Source organism: Pelophylax lessonae (assembly GCF_965119305.1).
Source record: "Pelophylax lessonae genome assembly, chromosome: 4".
NCBI lineage: Eukaryota > Metazoa > Chordata > Amphibia > Anura > Ranidae > Pelophylax > Pelophylax lessonae.
In genome coordinates, this window is record NC_138771.1 from 673,114,664 (window position 1) to 673,137,307 (window position 22,644).

Sequence of the window (22,644 nt, forward strand, 5' to 3'; positions counted from 1 at the left end):
CTCTCCTGTATGCAGTGGCCAGAGCTCTCCTGTATGCAGTGGCCAGAGCTCTCCTGTATACGGTGGCCAGCGCTCTCCTGTTTACAGTGGCCAGCGCTCTCCTGCTTGCAGTGGAAAGCTCTCTCCTGTATGCACTCTCCTGTATACAGTGGCCAGCGCTCTCCTGTATACAGTGGCCAGCGCTCTCCTGTATGCAGTGGCCAGAGCTCTCCTGTTTGCAGTGGCCAGAGCTCTCCTGTATACAGTGGCCAGCATTCTCCTGTATGCAGTGGCCAGCGCTCTCCTGTATGCAGTGGCCAGAGCTCTCCTGTATGCAGTGGCTAGAGCTCTCCTGTATACAGTGGCCAGCGTTCTCCTGTATACAGTGGCCAGCGTTCTCCTGTATGCAGTGGCCAGCGCTCTCCTGTATGCAGTGGCCAGAGCTCTCCTGTATGCAGTGGCCAGTGCTCTCCTGTATACAGTGGCCAGCGCTCTCCTGTATACAGTGGCCAGCGCTCTCCTGCTTGCAGTGGAAAGCGCTCTCCTGTATACAGTGGCCAGCGCTCTCCTGTATACAGGGGCCAGAGCTCTCCTGTTTGCAGTGGCCAGAGCTCTCCTGTATACAGTGGCCAGCATTCTCCTGTATGCAGTGGCCAGCGCTCTCCTGTATGCAGTGGCCAGAGCTCTCCTGTATGCAGTTGCCAGAGCTCTCCTGTATACAGTGGCCAGCGTTCTCCTGTATGCAGTGGCCAGCGCTCTCCTGTATGCAGTGGCCAGAGCTCTCCTGTATACAGTGGCCAGAGCTCTCCTGTTTTCAGTGGCCAGAGCTCTCCCTTTTGCAGTAGCCAGCGTTCTCCTGTATGCAGTGGCAAGCGCTCTCCTGTATGCAGTGGCCAGCGCTCTCCTGTATACAGTGGCCAGCGTTCTCCTGTATACAGTGGCCAGCGTTCTCCTGTATGCAGTGGCCAGCGCTCTCCTGTATGCAGTGGCCAGCGCTCTCCTGTATGCAGTGGCCAGAGCTCTCCTGTATGCAGTGGCCAGAGCTCTCCTGTATGCAGTGGCCAGCGCTCTCCTGTATGCAGTGGCCAGTGCTCTCCTGTATGCAGTGGCCAGAGCTCTCCTGTATGCAGTGGCCAGAGCTCTCCTGTATGCAGTGGCCAGTGCTCTCCTGTATATGGTGGCCAGCGCTCTCCTGTATACCGTGGCCAGCGCTCTCCTGTATGCAGTGGCCAGAGCTCTCCTGTTTGCAGTGGCCAGAGCTCTCCTGTATACAGTGGCCAGCATTCTCCTGTATGCAGTGGCCAGCGCTCTCCTGTATGCAGTGGCCAGAGCTCTCCTGTATGCAGTGGCCAGAGCTCTCCTGTATACAGTGGCCAGCGTTCTCCTGTATACAGTGGCCAGCGTTCTCCTGTATGCAGTGGCCAGCGCTCTCCTGTATGCAGTGGCCAGAGCTCTCCTGTATGCAGTGGCCAGAGCTCTCCTGTATGCAGTGGCCAGCGCTCTCCTGTATACCGTGGCCAGCGCTCTCCTGTATACAGTGGCCAGCGCTCTCCTGCTTGCAGTGGCCAGAGCTCTCCTGTATGCAGTGGCCAGCGCTCTCCTGTATGCAGTGGCCAGCGCTCTCCTGTATACAGTGGCCAGAGCTCTCCTGTTTGCAGTGGCCAGAGCTCTCCTGTTTGCAGTGGCCAGAGCTCTCCTGTATACAGTGGCCAGCATTCTCCTGTATGCAGTGGTCAGCGCTCTCCTGTATGCAGTGGCCAGAGCTCTCCTGTATGCAGTGGCCAGAGCTCTCCTGTATACAGTGGCCAGCGTTCTCCTGTATGCAGTGGCCAGCGCTCTCCTGTATGCAGTGGCCAGAGCTCTCCTGTATGCAGTGGCCAGAGCTCTCCTGTTTTCAGTGGCCAGAGCTCTCCCTTTTGCAGTGGCCAGAGCTCTCCTGTATACAGTAGCCAGCATTCTCCTGTATGCAGTGGCCAGCGCTCTCCTGTATGCAGTGGCCAGCGCTCTCCTGTATACAGTGGCCAGCGTTCTCCTGTATACAGTGGCCAGCGTTCTCCTGTATACAGTGGCCAGCGCTCTCCTGTATACAGTGGCCAGTGCTCTCCTGCTTGCAGTGGAAAGCACTCTCCTGTATGCGCTCTCCTGTATGCAGTGGCCAGCGCTCTCCTGTATACAGTGGCCAGAGCTCTCCTGTTTGCAGTGGCCAGAGCTCTCCTGTTTGCAGTGGCCAGAGCTCTCCTGTATACAGTGGCCAGCATTCTCCTGTATGCAGTGGCCAGCGCTCTCCTGTATGCAGTGGCCAGAGCTCTCCTGTATGCAGTGGCCAGAGCTCTCCTGTATACAGTGGCAAGCGTTCTCCTGTATACAGTGGCCAGCGTTCTCCTGTATACAGTGGCCAGCGTTCTCCTGTATGCAGTGGCCAGAGCTCTCCTGTATGCAGTGGCCAGAGCTCTCCTGTATGCAGTGGCCAGCGCTCTCCTGTATTCAGTGGCCAGCGCTCTCCTGTATACAGTGGCCAGTGCTCTCCTGTATGCAGTGGCCAGCGCTCTCTCCTGTATGCAGTGGCCAGCGCTCTCCTGTATGCGGCTCCTGTGTTATTGCTATTTAAGAACACGGGTCTCTGTATTGATTTCACAAGCCCCCCCCCCCCGCACAATATTAGAAAGCATCCCCTAGGCTCACATTTAACCCTTTGATCGCCCCTGGGTTAACCCCTTCCCTGCCAGTGTCATTTTTACAGTAACAGTGCATATTTTTAGCACTGATTACTGTAGTAATGTCACTGGTACCCCCAAAAGTGTCAAAGATGTCAGTAAGGGGTTCAATCTGTCCGCCGCAATGTTGCAGTCCCGCTAAAAATCGCAGATTGCTGCCATTACAAGTAAAAAAATAAAAAAGACATAAATCTTTCCCCTAGTTTGTAGACGCGATAACTGTTGCGCAAAACAATGAAAACACGCTTATTAGGATTTTTTTTGCCAAAAAAACATGTAGCAGAAAACAAATTGGCCTAAAATGATGAAAAAAAAAATCAGATTTTGTACATTTTTTCTTTTTTTTTTTGGAATGTTATATAGCAGAAAGGGAAAAATATTGTTTTTATTTTTTCAGAATTGTCGCTTTTTTTTTGTTTATAGCGCAAAAAATAAAAATCGCACAGGTGATGAAATACCACCAAAAGAAAGCTCTATTTGTGGAAAAAAAAGGACGTCAATTGTATTTGGGTACATCGTCGCACGACCGCACAATTGTCCGTTAAATTATTGCAGTGCCGAATCAAAAAAAAATTGCCTGGTCATTAAAGGGGGTAAAACCTTCCGGTCCAGAACTGGTTAAGAACGCAACAAGATGTGTTGATCTCCAAACTACGGCCCTCCGGCTGTTGCGGAACTACAAGTCCCATGAGGCATTGTAAAACTCTGCCATTCACAGACATGACTAGGCATGATGGGAATTGTAGTTCCTGAACAGCTGGAGGGCCGTAGTTTGAAGACCCGACTGAGGCTATCAAAAAATAAATGAATATTTCTTACAATAAGTCAGATACAAACACCTCTAACAGTGTGATTACTAGGAGGACACAGACACAATCAATCGCTAGTCTTGATGTATCTGTTTAATTAAACTAAATGTTTAGTTTCCCCACTTCTAGATGTCCTAACTTATTTTATTGTATTTTTTTAATAAAATTTAGTAGATAATAACCTGCGTTTGACTAACTTGACCCGTGAAACCGCTGCAGTCGTATTCCCAGGTGAGATCCATGTAAAGGTATGCCAATAAAGCCAATCATGATGACCTCATTTCTGGGTGTTGGGATATCCGGTGGGGTAACAACTAGTATAAAATACTTGTATACAGCAAAAATAAATGATAAATGTGGAAAATATTGTTACCTTTTTAAAATGGCTATTGGATCTAAAAATGGTCTCCACCAGACTCTCCCAAGATGGCCGCCGATTACTGGTTGTAGTTTAGCCTTGCCAAAATGGCGTAGAACCCAGATGAAGCGGTGTCCTGGTGTCACTGAGGTGTCGGATGATGTGTGTGATCAGATGATGGTGATGTCTATCCCGTGTGAGTGCTCCTTCCTCCTTTATCTGGTTGTGAGCAATACACTCATAAAATATACCCAGGGGGTGGAACCTCATTCCTATTGGTGGATCTGTTTAATTATTAAGCATGTGTGTACTCTGGGAAATTAATCTTATAAAAAAAAAACCTGTTATAGGACAAATTCACATTCTAATATAAGGAGTGGGACCATGGGATTTTATCTAAAAGATAACGAATGATTAGGAGAGTCTGCTAATTGCTCATTTACGATCGTTACTCTTCTGGTGTAGCAAGACTCAAATGTAAACTTCTAACTACAGATATACTATACTGCCAAAAGTATTGGGACGCCTGCCTTTACACACACATGGACTTTAACCACTCTGCAACCGCTCACAGTAATACTACTGCGGCAGAGTGGTTCGTTATCGTCCAGCCACGTAGTATTAACGTGACTGGACACTCCCCCTTCTGGGCGGCGCTTGCGCGCCGCCGGAGGCTCGCTCCCGCTGTTTTCATTCACAGCGGGAGTCGGGCCAGGGGAGGAGCAGCGGCGATCGCCGCTGCTCTTACCCGATCGTCGGGGATCGAGTCTGGAGATCCGCCCGCTGTGTGTAAACACAGCGGGCGGATCTCCATAGTGACAGGGAGTGACAGATCGGACTGTTCAGCATAGCTGGACATCCGATCTGTCCATGAATCACATAGTCACCTCCCCCCCTACACGTCAGTAAGCACCAGGCATACATTAACCCCTCCCTCTCCAATAAAATTAACCCCTTCCCTGCCAGTGTCATTTTTACAGTAACAGTGCATATATATAGCACTGATTACTGCAGTAATGTCACTGGTACCCCCAAAAGTGTCAAAAATGTCAGTCAGGGGTCCGGTCTGTCCGCCGCAATGTCGCAGTCCCGCAAAAAAAATCGCAGATCGCCGCCATTACGCGTTAAAAAAAAAACACCAAAAATGACAGAAATCTTTCCCTTTGTTAGTAAACGCAATAACTTTTGCGCAAACCAATCAAAATACGCTTATTGCGATTTTTTTTACCAAACATATGTAGCATAAAACAAATTGGCCAAAAACTTTTAAAAAAATTGGTTTTTACATCTTTTTTGGGGGGAATTTCATATAAAAAAATGTGAAAAATATTGTTATTTTTTTAAAATAAACGCTCTTTTTTTGTTTATAGCGCAAAAAGTAAAAATCGCACAGGTGATCAAATACCACCAAAAGAAAGCTCTGTTTGTGGGAAAAAAAGGACGTAAATTTCGTTTGGGTACGACCGCGCAATTGTCAGTTGAAGTCGCACAGCGCCGAATCGCAAAAAGTGGCCTGGACGGAAGACAGCAAAATCCTCCGGTTGTAAAGTGGTTAATGACATCCCAGTCTTAGTCCGTAGTTTTGAGTTGGCCCACCCTTTGCAGCTATAACAGCTTCAACTCTTCTGGGAAGGCTGTCCACAAGGTTTAGGAGTGTCTATGGGAATGTTTGACCATTCTTCCAGAGGCGCATTTGTGAGGTCAGGCACTGATTTCTGATGAGAGGGCCTGCACTCTAATTCATCTCAAAGGTGTTCTATTGGGTTGAGGTCAGTCAGGTTCCTCCAACCCAAACTCCCTAATCCATGTCTTTATGGACCTTGCTTTGTGCACTGGTCCAATAATTTGGTGGAGGGGGGATTATGGTGTGGGGGTGTTTTTTCAGGGGTTGGGCTTGGCCCCTTGGTTCCAGTGATGGGAACTCTTAAGGAGTCAGCATACCAAGACATTTTGGACAATTTCATGCTCCCAACTTTGTGGGAGGAGTTTGAGGATGGCCCCTCCCTGTTCCAATATGACTGTGCGCCAGTGCACAAAGCAAGGTCCATAAAGATATAGATGAGCGAGTTTGGGGTGGAGGAACTTGACTGGTCTGCACAGAGTCCTGACCTCAACCCAATAGAACAGCTTTAGGATGAATTAGAGCGCAGACTACGAGCCAGGCCTTCTCATTCAACATCAGTGCCTGGCCTCACAAATGCCCTTCTGGAAGAAAGGTCAAACATTCCCATAGACACACTCCTAAACCTTGTGGACAGCCTTCCCAGAAGAGTTGAAGCTGTTATAGCTGCAAAGGGTGGGCTAACTCAATATTGAACCCTACGGACTAAGACTGGGATGCCAATAAAGTTCATATGTGTGTAAAGGCCGGTGTCCCAATACTTTTGACAATATAGTGTATATGGGTAAACAGGCAAAAAATTTGGGGGAGCATACCCATGTATTTCCAAAGCTGCTGCAGCTATGAACCAAAAGACATGTATATTAAAAAAGAATAGCGCGCAAATGCAAAAGAAATTACTACCAAATCTGAAGACAATCCATAAATAAAAATGGGGGTTTGGTCCCACCATATGGCCATATCGTGCTCAAGCCCACTACTGCGTCAAAGTACCCCATTATCAGTGGGTCCTACACTATCCATGAAAAAGAGATGAATCCAGCCCTTCTAACCCTTGGAGACAACACTCCTTGCTGGGTATATGGGTACTGCCAGCATGAAGAGTTTAAAAATAAAATAAAATCAGGTTTTGCTACAACACTCACTTTCAATTCAGAGATTTCTCCTGCAGGTCCTTTTTTTTCTGTTGATAGATGGCCTCAGTCTGATAGCCATCATTATTCCACCTATTTCCTGTGAGTCCTAGCAACCAGCCTATAGCTGGATAGCGAAATGGGAAGCACAGTGATGACCGCTCATCTCTCTGCCACTCTGCTCTCTCTTCCTATCAGTGTGCTTCCCTTCAGCAGAGGAAATGATTGCCTCCTTGTGCTGCTTCTTCCTTCCTGTCTATGGGCTCTTCTGTATGGAGAACGCAATCCTTGAGATTTTTCTTAGGTGTCATGGCTGACTGCGAATATTTCTGAGCAAATTCAGAGTCAGTCTGTCCCAATAGAAAGGCTCAGGATAGGCTGGCCTGCCTCTTATTAACATCCAATGCAGACGGTCAAATCGTTAACCCTTTGTTAGTGTAGCACCACCCCCGCAGGAGCAGCTGATTTGTCCCAGGTTCATCTCCCAGAGAGGTGCAATGGCAGCCAGGCACACAGCAAAATTCACTCCTCTGGCCCGGTAAACAGTCTAGGGGTTGCCTTTACAAATATATACCTTGGATAGGGCAGAGGAGGCCTCAACAACACTGAACAGTAATAGGAGGACACTTCTCACTCTGCATGAACAGTAATAGGAGGACACTTCTCACTCTGCATGAACAGTAATAGGAGTACACTTCTCACTCTGCATGAACAGTAATAGGATGACACTTCTCACTCTGCATGAACAGTAATAGGAGTACACTTCTCACTCTGCAGGTACTTCTTGGAAGAGTCCCTCCAACAATAGCTCAGGGAATGGACATCACTGGGACCCCATGAGCAATGACCCAGGCCAGGCAATCCTTAGTATTAGAGCACCAGGTATTACCAGCAGCAACAGCCACCTAGATCCTGCCATCAGGACTGTTCTCACAAGTCCTTGGGAACTGGGATGCCTCCCTCCAGCATCAGGCAGACATCTCCTTTGTGGTCTCTTCAGACCAGATCCTAGATGACATCCACTTTCTTTAACTTCAGAGGTCCTCTCCAGCTTAGCATTTCTGGTACTTTGATGAGCTCCTGGTAAATGTAGCCCATCTACTCCTGGACAAGATCCAGACAACTTTAGGCTATTTATGCTCACTCCCAGCCACCATCTGGGCACCCTCCCCCAGGGATTGGCTGAGACAGCACAACTATTCAGCTTCTGATTTGTCTCACCCAGCCCACTACTTTCTAAAAGTATACAGAGGGCAGGCGGAAGAAATCAACCCCACAACCAGTGAGACCTGGACCAGACCAGAGCAATCACACACAGCTCCATTACTGTGTACAGAGTAGCAAAAGAACTAAATTCACCTAACCAGCCCAGCAACCTATTATGGACTATGTTTAAGTAGGGCTGCTTCTGCAAACAGAAAATGTCCAGAACTGTTTTCTAACATCTTACTCTTATCTGTGGCATAACCAGAACCTTCAGGGCCCCGGTACAAGAAACCATGACCCCTGGATGGGGCCCTTCCCTCCTAGCCTGGAGGTGGAACGCCAGGGCCCAATCACAAGTGTGTCCTTTGTGACCCTGGTAGTTTCACCACTGGTGTTAATAGTTTTTTCATTTTTGGTATTTTATTTTTTTCTTCCAATAATATTTTTTTTATCACTTTTAACAATTTTTTTTAGGAGTCCCAATTGGGGGGGGGGGGGGGGATCTTTGGTGTCTAAAAAACCTCTTATGTTTCACCTTTGAGACAGAGAAAGAAGATTGAGGACACAGCCCTCAGTCTCGATCATTGCAGCCTTAGCTGCACAGAATGAATGGACAGGAATAGCTCTGCACAGAGTTTCCCATTCATTCAGAAACTGAAGCATAGTAAACACGGTTTACTATGCCGCAGTTATGAATAAATAGAGTTAGTGATCGGTACAAATCACTGACACTATTCATTAAGACAAGGAAGGGCCATTAAATGACACTCTCCATCATGACAGTATCCCTCGCAGTGACTGGCCTGAGAGGGGAGGGGAAAAGCTGGCAGAGTTATGGGGGAGGGGGGGCAGGAGAGCATAGAGGTGGGCAGCAGAAAGAAGCTGGCTAGGAGGAGAAGTGTGGGTGATGAATACCGGTTTCTCCTCTTCTCCCTCCCACAGGCATTCAGCGGCTGCAGGAGAAAAATGGAGAGATTGGTTCCTTTGGCTCCTCCTAGCCAGATGTACAGGGGGGGGGGGCAGGGGTCCCCTGGAGCATGGGGGCCGTTCACAATTGTGACCCCTGTAGTTATGCCCCTTGCTCCTATTGACTTCAATGGGGTTTGGATTCAGCACATGAACTTTAGCCATGTTTGTTATGGGGGGGGGGGGGCAGGAGAGCATACAGATGGGCAGCAGAAAGAAGCTGGCTAGGAGGAGCAGTGCGGGTGCTGAATACCCGATTCTCCTCTTCTCCCCCCCACAGGCATTCAGCAGCTGCAGGAGAAAAATAGAGAGATTGGTTCCTTTGGCTCCTCCTAGCCAGATGTTCAGGGGGGCAGGGGGCCCCCTGGAGCATGGGGGGCGGGTCACAATTGTGACCCCTGTGACCCCTGTAGGTACGTCACTTGCTCCTATTGACTTCAATGGGGTTTGGATTCAGCACATGAACTTTAGCCATGTTTGCTGAACCTCGCTTGAACAGAACTCGGGCGCACTTCGCTCGTCCCTAAACTGGACGCACATGTGAATTGGGGGGGGGGGGGAGAAAGGAAACCAACAACCTCCATTCATGGTGAAATGTTCTGAAAGAGAAGAGAATAATAGAACAGGGAAGGGGGGGACACTTTTTTTTTTTTTTTTTATTTCCTTGGGTGTTAAAAGAATATGTGTCTGGCGCTGGCTACGAAGGGTGTAAATCCTATATTTGGCCTTAAATGATCCGCAATTTGCAGATGTGGGCCTTAACCACTTAAGCCCCGGAAGATTTTACCCCCATTCCGACCAGGGGGTATTTTGCGATTCGGCACTGCGTGACTTTAACGGACAATTGCGCGGTCGTGCAACGCTGTACCTAAACGAATTTGGCGTCCTTTTTTTCCCACAAACAGAGCTTTCTTTTGGTGGTATTTGATCACCTGTGCGATTTTTTGATCACGCGCTATAAACAAAAAAAGAGCGTCAATTTTGCAAAAATAGCAATATTTTTCACATTTTTTTATATGAAATTCCCCCCAAAAAAAATGTAAAAATGAAAATTTTTTAACTTTTTCGGCCAATTTGTTTTATGCTACCTACGTTTGGTAAAAAAAATCGCAAAAAGCGTATTTTGATTGGTTTGCGCAAAAGTTATCGCGTTTACTAACAAAGGGAAAGATTTCTGTAATTTTTTTTTTTTTTTTTTAACGTGTAATGGCGGCGATCTGCGATTTTTTTTGCGGTACTGCGACATTGGGGTGGACAGTTCAGACCCTTGACTGACATTTTTGACACTTTTGGGGTTACCAGTGACATTTCTACAGTAATCAGTGCTATACATATGCACTGTTACTGTAAAAATACACTGGTAGTGAAGGGGTTAACTTTATTTGGGAGGGAGGGGCTGTGTGTGTCCCTAGGGGCGTGCTTTCTACTGTGATTGGCTGGGGCTTGAGCTGTAAGGACACTGATCAACGGATCTACATACTAGATCCGAGTGATGAGTGTCTTAACAGCAAGGAGAATGACAGGTGGCTTGTTTACACAAGCTGCCTGACATTCTCCCTCTCCCCCGCCAATCGCCGAGTGACCGGCGGACATCGGGTCCGCTGGTCACACGCGCGGGGGGGTCCGTGACCACTCGGGAGCGGGAGCGCGCCTCCGGGGGCGCGCGCTCGCTCCCTAGACCCTCACAAGCTAGTGACGTAGCCCTACGTCACTTTGCCTGTGAGGGGCTGACTGTCGACGTAGATCGGCGTTAGGCAGTCGGCAAGTGGTTAAGCATTTTGTAAGGCCCACATAACTTGTAAGATCTGGTCAACCAATCAGCTTCCTCCACATGAAGGAAATGAAGGAAAAGGGGTAAATCAAGGGAAGAACTGGTTAAATGATGAAAGCAAGAGCCTGGGGGGTCGGAATGTCCTGTTGGACATGTAATATCTATGAGACTCTAATAAATATTATACTCCATAAGAAAATAACCAACGCTGAGTAGATCTTTCCGGAAGATTTCATTCTACCTTCTTTTTCCATTTTTACAATCCAATATTTCACAACATTTATCACAACACTGATCAGGTGATCGGTGACACAGAGCAGAGCCGCAGATTATAGAGTAATGATCCCGATACATTGTACAGCGAGACTTTCCATGGGTGGAAAATAACGCGTTCTATCTCCTTCTACAAAGTCATTCTAGAATAAACAATTGTATTATATAAAGTAATAAAAATCACGAGGAAAAGTGATAGATAAGTCATTTCGCTCTTTAGGTGTGTCTGGAACATCCAGAATGAATCGTATAAAACAATCTCCAGGTGAGAGAAGCGGCTATGAGATTTTATTATGCCGGCCCCGGGCTTTTATATCAACGTAATATGGACAACCGAGGAGCCGACCAACCACTTCTATATGACTGGAGAGGGCTGACCCCTCCTCTCCCCTCCCCCTACCACCACTGAATACACAGGACATAGAGAGATACAAAGTAACATTGTTTATAAACATTGATCAGACGGGAGATAGAGAGATACAAAGTAACATTGTTTATAAACATTGATCAGACAGGAGATAGAGAGATACAAAGTAACATTGTTTATAAACATTGATCAAACAGGAGATAGAGAGATACAAAGTAACATTGTTTATAAACATCGATCGGACGGGAGATAGAGAGATACAAAGTAACATTGTTTATAAACATTGATCAGAGAGGAGATAGAGAGATACAAAGTAACATTGTTTATTAACATTGATCAGACAGGAGATAGAGAGATACAAAGTAACATTGTTTATAAACATTGATCAGACAGGAGATAGAGAGATACAAAGTAACATTGTTTATAAACATTGATCAGACAGGAGATAGAGAGATACAAAGTAACATTGTTTATAAACATCGATCGGACGGGAGATAGAGAGATACAAAGTAACATTGTTTATAAACATTGATTAGAGAGGAGATAGAGAGATACAAAGTAACATTGTTTATTAACATTGATCAGACAGGAGATAGAGAGATACAAAGTAACATTGTTTATAAACATTGATCAGACAGGAGATAGAGAGATACAAAGTAACATTGTTTATAAACATCGATCAGAAAGGAGATAGAGAGATACAAAGTAACATTGTTTATAAACATTGATCAGAGAGGAGATAGAGAGATACAAAGTAACATTGTTTATAAACATTGATCAGACAGGAGATAGAGAGATACAAAGTAACATTGTTTATAAACATTGATCAGACAGGAGATAGAGAGATACAAAGTAACATTGTTTATAAACATTGATCAGATGGAAGATAGAGAGATACAAAGTAACATTGTTTATAAACATTGATCAGACAGGAGATAGAGAGATACAAAGTAACATTGTTTATAAACATCGATCAGAAAGGAGATAGAGAGATACAAAGTAACATTGTTTATAAACATTGATCAGAGAGGAGATAGAGAGATACAAAGTAACATTGTTTATAAACACTGATGAAATTGAAGATAGAGAGATGAACTTCCATTTGTATATGATGTCAGTTTACTCTCTTCAGCTTTAACCACCCCCCATCCGCGCTACAGCCTATATACGGCTGCAGCGCGGACTCGAATTTTCGGGAGGCCGTTTTTAAACGGCCTCCCAGTGACACGCCCCCAGCGCGCTCCCGCGAGCGCGCTGCGGGGAAAATCTGTGTCGGCCGTGTCCCTAGGACACGGCCGATCACAGATCGTGGTGAATGGCCAATCACAGCGGCCATTCACCACGTGATCTGGCTGTCCAATGAGCGATGATCTCATATGTAAACATATGAGATCATCTCTCATCGCCGGCGCTCCTTCCTCACACGGAGCCTGCAGTGTGAGGAAGTAGGGGGAGCCTCACAGCGCCGGGGACACAGGAGAATGTAATCAGGGCACCGATCACCAGTGCCCTGATTACTAGAGGTAAAAACAGACACACAGTGCCCCCCCATCAGTGCCCACAGTGCCCGCCATCAGTGCCCCCCATCAATGCCCACAATCAGTGCCCATAGTGCTGCTAGTCAGTGCCCATCAGTGCCTGCTCATCTAGGCACTGATAAGCACTGACTGGCAGCACTATGGGCACTGAGTGTGGGCACTGATGGTGCTGCCCATCAGTGCCGCTCATCAGTGCCACCCGTCAGTGCCCAGTGCCATCCGCCAGTGCCCATCAGTGCCGCCTATCAGTGCCGCCTCTCAGTGCCCAGCAGTGCCACCTGTCAGTGCCCAGCAGTGCCGCCTATCAGTGCCCAGCAGTGCCGCCTATCAGTGCCCAGCAGTGCCGCCTATCAGTGCTCATCAGTGCCGCCTCTCAGTGTCGCCTATCAGTGCCGCCTATCAGTGCTCATCAGTGCGGCATATTAGTACCTCCTCATCAGTGCCCATAAGTGCCACCTCATCAGTGCCCATAAGTGCCACCTCATCAGTGCCCATCAGTGCAGCCTATCAGTGCCCATCAGTGCCGCCTCATCAGCGAACATCAGTGAAGGAGAAAAATTCATTTTCAAAATTTACTCGCAGAAAATAAGAAAACTTTTTTTTTTTTTCAAACTTTTTTGTCTTTATTCTTTTTTTTTGTAAAAAATAAAAAACCCAGAGATGATTACATACCACCAAAAGAAAGCTCTATTTGTGTGAAAAAAATGATAAAAATTTCAAATGGGTACAGTGTAGCATGACCGCGCAATTGTCATTCAAAGTGTGACAGCGCTGAAAGCTGAAAATTGGCCTGGATGGGAAGGGTGTTTAAGTGCACAGAAGGCAAGTGGTTAAATAACGAAATCTTCCTCCTAACTGAAATATTATTTGTATTTCCATTGTTTTTCCATGTGAAGTATGGGATTGTGGGATGGGAATGGGATGTAGAATGGAATCCTCAGGGAAGTTCTGTGAAATCTTAGTGGTTTTCCTAGGAGTTGTACCGTATTACAGTCTCCGAGAGAGAGGACAAGTCCCATATTGTATACACAGAATATTACAATGATATATATATATAATATACATATAATAATATTAGTAATATACTGTAATAACATAACAATAGTAGCTGTAATAATAATGCTACTGATATCATTATTATTAATAACAACGGTAACACAAACCCTTCATAGCCCTGGGCTCTTCCTCTCGTTGTTTCAGCGAGTTCTTCCCTGGATCCACCTCTTTTCCTTCATTTACTAACGTGAGGAGGAAGCTGATTGGTTGAGCAGATAATCTCTTTGTGATTTTACAATGTCCCTTGGATAACATTTGTCCCATGACATCTCCATAAACCGGTTTACCTTTGAAATGCTGCAGACCTTCCCTGAAGATACGGATCATTCATCTTAGGTCAAAGGTAGTATTTGCACCCTTCCTAGTTAGTGCCGGATCTGTTCCTTTACCTCCAATCTCCTCCATCTCTATATAAACATTTCCTCAGGAGTAGAGGTTTTTTGGTTTCCTCAGCCCTCATTTATTTACCCAGGGCGTCCTGCGTAGGGATTGGACAAATATTCTCAGGTTCGGTTAAAGCACAGTTCAACGAACATGAATAAAATATGAGTGTAGAATCTGAACTCCATTGAAGTCAATGGGAGCCAAAGGATAAAAACCAAAACCAAAATGTTCTGGCTATTTTCTGGACTAATAGCCAATGGACTGTCAGACAAATGACATGGGGGGTATGGGCACTGCCTGGGGGGGGGGGGGGTATGGGCACTGCCTGGGGGGGGTATGGGCACTGCCGGGGGGGTATGGGCACTGCCGGGGGGGGTATGGGCACTGCCTGGGGGGGGGGAGTATGGGCACTGCCTGGGGGGGGGGGGGTATACAAAAGCAAAAATAAAAAAATTGAATGATGTCTTAGGGGGAACATTTAAAATGTGAAATCTCTTTAACCGCTTAGCAACCACCCTACGTACATTTACTGGGGCAGGGCGGCCTCTCTTGTATGTGATCTGACACTTCCAGGTCTGGGGCGCAGCGCACAGCGTGCACCACCGGCGACTGACTCCTGCTGTGATTGAACACAGCGGGAGCCAATCAACGGGTCTGGCAGACTGGATGTCCGCCGGGACCCACCAATCGTTCAGGAGAAAGGCAGAACGGCGGTCTGTGAGAGGGGAAGATGGCAGGAACACGGATCTTTACATTCCCCCAGTCAGAGCACCTCCCCCACAGTTAGTAAGCACTCCCAGGGAACACATTTAACCCTTTGATTGCTCCTGATGGTAACCCCCTTACTTTCCAGTGTCATTAGTACAGTGATATTTTTAGCACTGATCAGTGTATTGGTGTCACTGGTCCGCAAAAAGTGTCAAAAGTGTCAGTTAGATGTCCGATTTTTCCACCGCAATGTCACAGTCCCACTATAAGTCCCTTACGCCACCATTACTAGTAAGAAAAAAAAACAAAACGTTTGCACAAACTAATAGTGTTGAGCGAACATGGACTGTATTATTTGTGTTCGTACCGAATTATTGGATTTTTTGTACCCGAACACGGACACGGACACTTAACTGTATATTCGGGTAAAAATCCGTGTTCGGTCGTTTTATTTCCGGGTTTTGCATGCTTTGGCGCTCTTTTCATGGCGGGCTTTCAACAGCCAATCAACAATCGTTTAACTGGTGTGCCTTAAGCCATCCCAGCCATGCCTGCAAATGTCTCAGTAGCTGTGATTGGCCGTCTGAAGCATGTGACCAAGTCTTTATAAGTTCCAGGCAGCCGCAGCGGCGTCATTCTGCTGCTTAGATCAGGGACAGAGCACACATCAACGTGCTGGCTGCTGATTAGGGAAAGACAGGCAGGAAAAAACCATTTGTGTCCGGATAGAATTGAGGGACAGGTCGGAGTGTTTAGGCAGGGCGAGTTGTAGGCATTTTAGGGATAGAGTCTGCTGAATTATAGGGTCAGTGTCTTCTACAAAGTACAATCGATATTGCTGTGAGGGGGGTGGGGTCTGCACTCAATCCTGATCTACGATCTCTTCTCAATCCTGTTAGGGAGAGGCTGCTGCTGAATTTTAGGGAAAGTGTGTTCTACAAACTACAATCGATATTGCTGTGTGGTGTGGGATAGGAGATAGGCAGGTGTCAGTGATCCACATCCATTTTTCTGTGTGTGAGCTGCAGTGAACACAATCTTTTTGGGCTGCAGTGAACACAATCTTTTTGGGGTGCAGTGAACAACATCCTTTTTGGGGTGCAGTGAACAAAATCTTTTTGGGGTGCAGTGAACAAAATCCTTTTTGGGGTGCAGTGAACAACATCCTTTTTGGGGTGCAGTGAACACAATCTTTTTGGGGTGCAGTGAACAAAATCCTTTGTGGGGTGCAGTGAACACAATCTTTGTGGGGTGCAGTGAACACAATCTTTTTGGGGTGCAGTGAACAAAATCCTTTTTGGGGTGCAGTGAACAACATCCTTTTTGGGGTGCAGTGAACAAAATCCTTTTTGAGGTGCAGTGAACAACATCCTTTTTGGGGTGCAGTGAACAAAATCCTTTTAGGGTGCAGTGAACACAATCTTTGTGGGGTACAGTGAACAGAATCTTTGTGGGGTGCAGTGAACACAATCTTTGTGGGGTGCAGTGAACACAATCTTTTTGGGGTGCAGTGAACAAAATCCTTTTTGGGGTGCAGTGAACAACATCCTTTTTGGGGTGCAGTGAACACAATCTTTTTGGGGTGCAGTGAACAAAATCCTTTGTGGGGTGCAGTGAACACAATCTTTGTGGGGTACAGGGAACAGAATCTTTGTGGGGTGCAGTGAACACAATCTTTGGGGGGTACAGTGAACACAATCTTTTTGGGGTGCAGTGAACAAAATCCTTTTAGGGTGCAGTGAACACAATCTTTGTGGGGTGCAGTGAACAAAATCCTTTTTGAGGTGCAGTGAACACAATCTTTGTGGGGTACAGTGAACACAATCTCATACTTCTGAACATTTGAGGGTGCTGCCTGTTCCATACTCCTCCTCCTACTGCTCAACCATCCTTTTAGGGGTACAAACAATAGTAATTGGGGCCTAGTGTGGTGGTGTACGTGTGAGATACATACACTTTCTTTTTGATCATATTTTCTATTCCACTATTCAATTAAATCCTTTGGGGATCAATTAAATTGCGTGATAGTCTGTGTCGGTACGTGTGTGATCCACCTTTCCAAGTTTTTGGGGTTCATCTCATACTTCTGAAGATTTGAGGGTGCTGCCTGTTCCATATTCCTCCTCCTACTCCTCATCCATCCTTTTAGGGGTACAAACAATAGTAATTGGGGCCTAGTGTGGTTGTGTACGTGCGAGATACATACACTTTTTTTGATCATATTTCCTATTCCGCTATTCAATAAAAACCTTTGAGGATCAATTGAATTGCGGGATAGTCGGTGTCGGTACGTGTGAGATCCACCTTTCCAAGTTTTTGAGGTTCATCTCATACTTCTGAAGATTTGAGGGTGCTGCCTGTTCCATACTCCTCCTCCTACTCCTCATCCATCCTTTTAGGGGTACAAACAATAGTAATTGGGGCCTAGTGTGGTTGTGTACGTGCGAGATACATACACTTTTTTTGATCATATTTCCTATTCCGCTATTCAATAAAAACCTTTGAGGATCAATTGAATTGCGGGATAGTCTGTGTCGGTACGTGTGAGATCCACCTTTCCAAGTTTTTGAGGTTCATCTCATACTTCTGAAGATTTGAGGGTGCTGCCTGTTCCATACTCCTCCTCCTACGCCTCATCCATCCTTTTAGGGGTACAAACAATAGTAATTGGGGCCTAGTGTGGTTGTGTACGTGCGAGATACATACACTTTTTTTGATCATATTTCCTATTCCGCTATTCAATTAAATCCTTTGGGGATCAATTAAATTGCATGATAGTCTGTGTCGGTACGTGTGAGATCCACCTTTCCAAGTTTTTGGGGTTCATCTCATACTTCTGAAGATTTGAGGGTGCTGCCTGTTCCATACTCCTCCTCCTACTCCTCATCCATCCTTTTAGGGGTACAAACAATAGTAATTGGGGCCTAGTGTGGTTCTGTACGTGCGAGATACATACACTTTTTTTGATCATATTTCCTATTCCGCTATTCAATAAAAACCTTTGAGGATCAATTGAATTGCGGGATAGTCTGTGTCGGTACGTGTGAGATCCACCTTTCCAAGTTTTTGAGGTTCATCTCATACTTCTGAAGATTTGAGGGTGCTGTCTGTTCCATACTCCTCCTACTCCTCATCCATCCTTTTAGGGGTAGAAACAATAGTAATTGGGGCCTAGTGTGGTTTTGTACGTGCGAGATACAAACACTTTTTTGGATCATATTTCCTATTCCGCTATTCAATAAAAACCTTTCTAGGGCAAGATCTTAAATTACAGAAATATGAGGAGACCGTCAAATAAGGGCCGTGGCCTGGGTCGTGGTGCTGCTGGTAGAGCTCCTCTTGCAAGGAGAGGACGTGGTCGATCTGTGCCAGCTACACGCACAAGTGAAACACCTTCCTCAAGTGTGAGTAGGCGACAGAACCTGCATCAGTATTTGGTAGGGCATCATACGCCCCTAGAAGTGATGAGGCCAGAACAAGTGGAGGCGATAGTAGATTGGTTTGCTGCTGACAGTGCCTCCAGTTCCTTCACATTGTCTCCCACCCAGTCTACTGCAGAAAGGTCACAGTTGGCACCTGCAGCCGATGTCCAACCCTCTTTCACCTCACCCCCTTGCAAATCAGGCAAGCAGTCTGAGCCCCAAGCCATACAGCAGTCTCTTCTTCTTTTTGATGACTCTGTCAGCAGGGTTTCCCAGGGCCATGCACCTAGCCCTGCCCCAGAAGTGGAAGAGATTGAGTGCAGCGATGCCCAACCACTTATTTCTCAAGATGAGTACATGCAAGGATCATCGCAGCACGTCTCCGATGATGACTAAACGCAGGTGCCAACTGCTGCGGCGTTCAGCATTGTGGAGACCGACAAGGAGGGCAGGGGTGAAGACTGGGTGGAAGATGATGTGGAGGACGATGAGGTCCTCGACCCCACATGGAATGAACGTCATGCAGGTGACCTGAGTAGTTTGGAGGAAGAGGCGGTGGTCGCACAGAGCCACCAGCACAGCAGAAGAGGGAGCAGGGTGCAGAAGCGGAGCGGCCGTGCCCTAGACACTACGCCCGCTACTGCCCAACGCAGCAAGGGAACGAGTGCACCAAAGTCAGCTCAAAGGAGTTCTCTAGCGTGGAAGTTCTTTAGAAAATGTGCTGATGACAGGACACGAGTGGTTTGCACCCTGTGCAATCAGAGCTTGAAGCGAGGCATAAACCTTCTCAACCTGAGCACAACCTGCATGATCAGGCATCTAAGTGCAAAGCACGAGCTGCAGTGGAGTACACACCTTCAAAACCAAGAAACGTCTCTGGCTCATCCTGCTTCCTCTTCTGCTGCAGTCTCGGCCGCTGCAGCCACATCTGTAGTGATACCGGCACCTGCCACCCCGCAAACAGACGATCTGTCAGCAACACCACCACCTGGGTCACCAACAACCATCTCCACAATGTCCCGTGGAAGCGTTCAGCTTTCCATCTCCCAAACACTTGAGAGGAAGAGGAAGTACCCCCCTACCCACCCGCGATCCCTGGCCCTGAATGCCAGCATTTCAAAATTCTTGGCCTTTGAAATGCTGTCATTCCGTCTGGTGGAGCCTCAAGCCCGGCCTGGTGGTGTGCGATAACGGGCGAAATCTCATAGCAGCTCTGGGCCTAGCCGGTTTGACGCACATCCCTTGCCTGGCGCATGTGCTGAATTTGGTGGTGCAGAGGTTCCTTAAAAACTACCCCGATATGTCAGAGCTGCTGCAGAAAGTGCGGGCCGTTTGTGCGCACTTTCGGCGTTCTCACCCTGCTGCTGCTCGCCTGGCAGCGCTGCAGCGTAACTTCGGCCTTCCCGCTCACCGCCTCATATGTGACGTGCCCACAAGGTGGAACTCCACCTTGCACATGCTGGAAAGACTGTGCGAGCAGCAGCAGGCCATAGTGGAGTTTCAGCTGCAGCACGCACGCGTGAGTCGCTCTGCGGAACAGCACCACTTCACCACCAATAACTGGGCCTCCATGCGAGACCTGTGTGCCTTGTTGCGCTGTTTTGAGTACTCCACCAACATGGCCAGTGGCGATGACGCCGTTCTCAGCTTAACTATCCCACTTCTATGCCTCCTTGAAAAAACAATTCGGGCGATGATGGAAGAGGATGTGGCACAGGATGAGGAGGAGGAGGAGGGGGAGGATGAAGAGGTAACATTTCCAAGGCTTTCAGGGCAGTCATTCGCAAGGGGCTCCGAGGGTGGGTTCCTGCACACACAAACGCCAGGGACACAATTGTCCAGCAGGGGCACAGTTCTGGAGGATGAGGAGGATAAGGAGGAGGAGGAGCTGGAGGAGGAGATGGAACCATGTTCACAGCAGGGTGGCACCCAGGCCAGCTCATGGCCATCACTGGTGCGTGGCTGGGGGGATACAGAGGACACGGACGATACACCTCCCACAGAGGACAGCCTTTCGTTGCCTCTGGGCAGCCTGGCACACATGAGCGATTACATGCTGCAGTGTCTCCACAACGACCGCCGAGTTGCCTACATTCTAACTTGTGCTGATTACTGGGTGGCCACGCTGCTGGATCCCCGTTACAAGGACAACGTACCGTCCTTAATTCACTCACTGGAGCGCGATCGCAAGATGCGCGAGTAAAAGCGCACGCTGGTAGACGCCATGCTGCTGGCATTCCCATCTGACAGCGGGGCCGCAGTGGAAGCACAAGGCAGAGGAGGAGGAGGAGGTCGCCAACGCAACCAGGGCACCGCCAGCACCTCAGAAGGCAGGGTTAGCATGGCCGAAATGTGGAAAAGCTTTGTCAGCACGCCACAACAAACAGCAGCACCAGCAGCTCAGATGGAACGTCTTAGCAGGAGGCAGCATTTTACCAACATGGTGGAGCAGTATGTGTGCACACGCCTACATGTAGTGAATGACGGGTCTGCCCCCTTCAACTTCTGGGTCTCCAAATTGGGCACATGGCCTGAGCTTGCCCTTTACGCCTTGGAGGTGCTGGCGTGCCCTGCAGCCAGTGTATTATCTGAACGGGTATTTAGCACGGCTGGGGGCGTTATAACAGACAAGCGCAGCCGCCTGTCCAGAGACAATGTGGACAAGCTCACGTTCATTAAAATGAACCAGGCATGGATCCCACGGGACTTTTCCGTACCTTATGCAGAATAGCAATGGATACCGACCTTACCCACCCATTGTTCCATTTTTGCTGTTTCTCACTCTTTTGGGGTGTACCCTCATTTAAAATTTGTGAAAAGAAGCAGTGTTGGCTACCTCGTCCTCCTCCTCAGGGCCAGATTAACGTAGGGGCTATTGGAGCTGCAGCTCCAGGCCCCTACCTTTTATATAGGCCCCGGGTTGGCCATATTCACTGTTACCGCTCTTCTGTCACTTGTAAACACAGAAGTCTGGTTTCTATGCTCGCTTCCCCAGGCAGCACCCTCAGAACCTCCCCACACAGGGCGAAGGCCGGACAAGGAGGGACAGTTGCCGATGCATGGATGTGTTTATGGGCTTCAGAGACAGCATCCCATGTTGAATTAGGCATGCATGGCTCCACCCTTCCTCCTCTGGGTGCATGCCAAGGCACGGCCCTTAAGGCCCTTCAAAATCCTCAGCACCAAGCCCATGATGCTCTTAATCCGGCCCTGGTCCTCCTCCACCGCCGCTTCCACCTACACCGCCCATAGGTGTGCGCAGCCTATTGCATTAAGGTATGCACCCCAAAGTTGAAATACACATGCATGTGTTTGCCAGCAGGGAGAGTAATGTATCGGGGCCATGTACCTGTAGGCAAAGAGAAATAGAGCAGAGCAGGTCCGAGGGAGATCTTTCCCATCTCCTCACTGGCAATGCTATGTGCCCTAGGTGATTAGGGTGTGCCCAGGCACACCCGGCACACCCTGTGCGCACGCCTATGTCACCGCCACATCCACCACCACCTCAACCTCCCTCCTACTCCATATGGGCCTCGTCCTTCAGAGATGAAGAAGAACATTGTTTTATTTTTCTGTTTTTTTTTGTTGTTTTAAGTTATTTCCATATCCACATTTGTTTGCAGAGCACTTGCCATGCTCTTAATTACGTTTTGCTGCCATTTGCAGCACTCTAGCCCTTTCCTTTGGTGTTTTAGAGCCATTTTAGTGCCTTAAAGTTCGGGTCCCCATTGACTTCAATGGGGTTCGGTGTCCGGGAAAAGTTCGGTAAAAGTCCGGGACACGGACCCGGACTTTTTTTTAAAGTTCGGCCGAACCCGTCGAACACGGACATCTAGGTGTCCGCTCAACCCTAGTCATAACTGCATTATGAGTTTTGACGGTCTGAAACAGTATAAAGGCAGTGTCCTGGAGCACAGATGGCAGGACATCACATACAGACACTGACACACCTCCTTCACACGGAGTTTCAACACATACATATTGAAACCTCATTTCATTGTTTTCTTTAGGCCTACACACCCAGTCTAACTACAACAGCTGTTTCACAGTCACCTTTTGGAAGCAGAGTTAGCAGGACACATACTTCTTCTTATTTACTTACAATGTACTGAACTGTTATACTTTTTACATTGTATTTATGCTTGATGTGCCAAGTGTGTTTGAATAAAATCACACTTTGTTTAAGCCTGGCTAATGAACTATTTGAACACAACGCCTGAAAAGACGCTACAGATATTTTTTATTATCACAGACATTTTACATACATCTACCAATAAATATCGCCTTATCGATAATTTGCATTTTTATTCTCGTGGGTGATTGTGTAGGCGGGGCACTG

At 47.5% G+C, this 22,644-nt stretch overlaps 1 protein-coding gene across 3 annotated transcripts in view; it reads right to left on the bottom strand.

The window, feature by feature from the left end:
• The window catches only part of LOC309553410 (phospholipid scramblase 1-like), an 814,575-nt gene that overhangs the window by 125,871 nt on the left and 666,060 nt on the right, over positions 1-22,644 (bottom strand). The window lies entirely within an intron of this gene.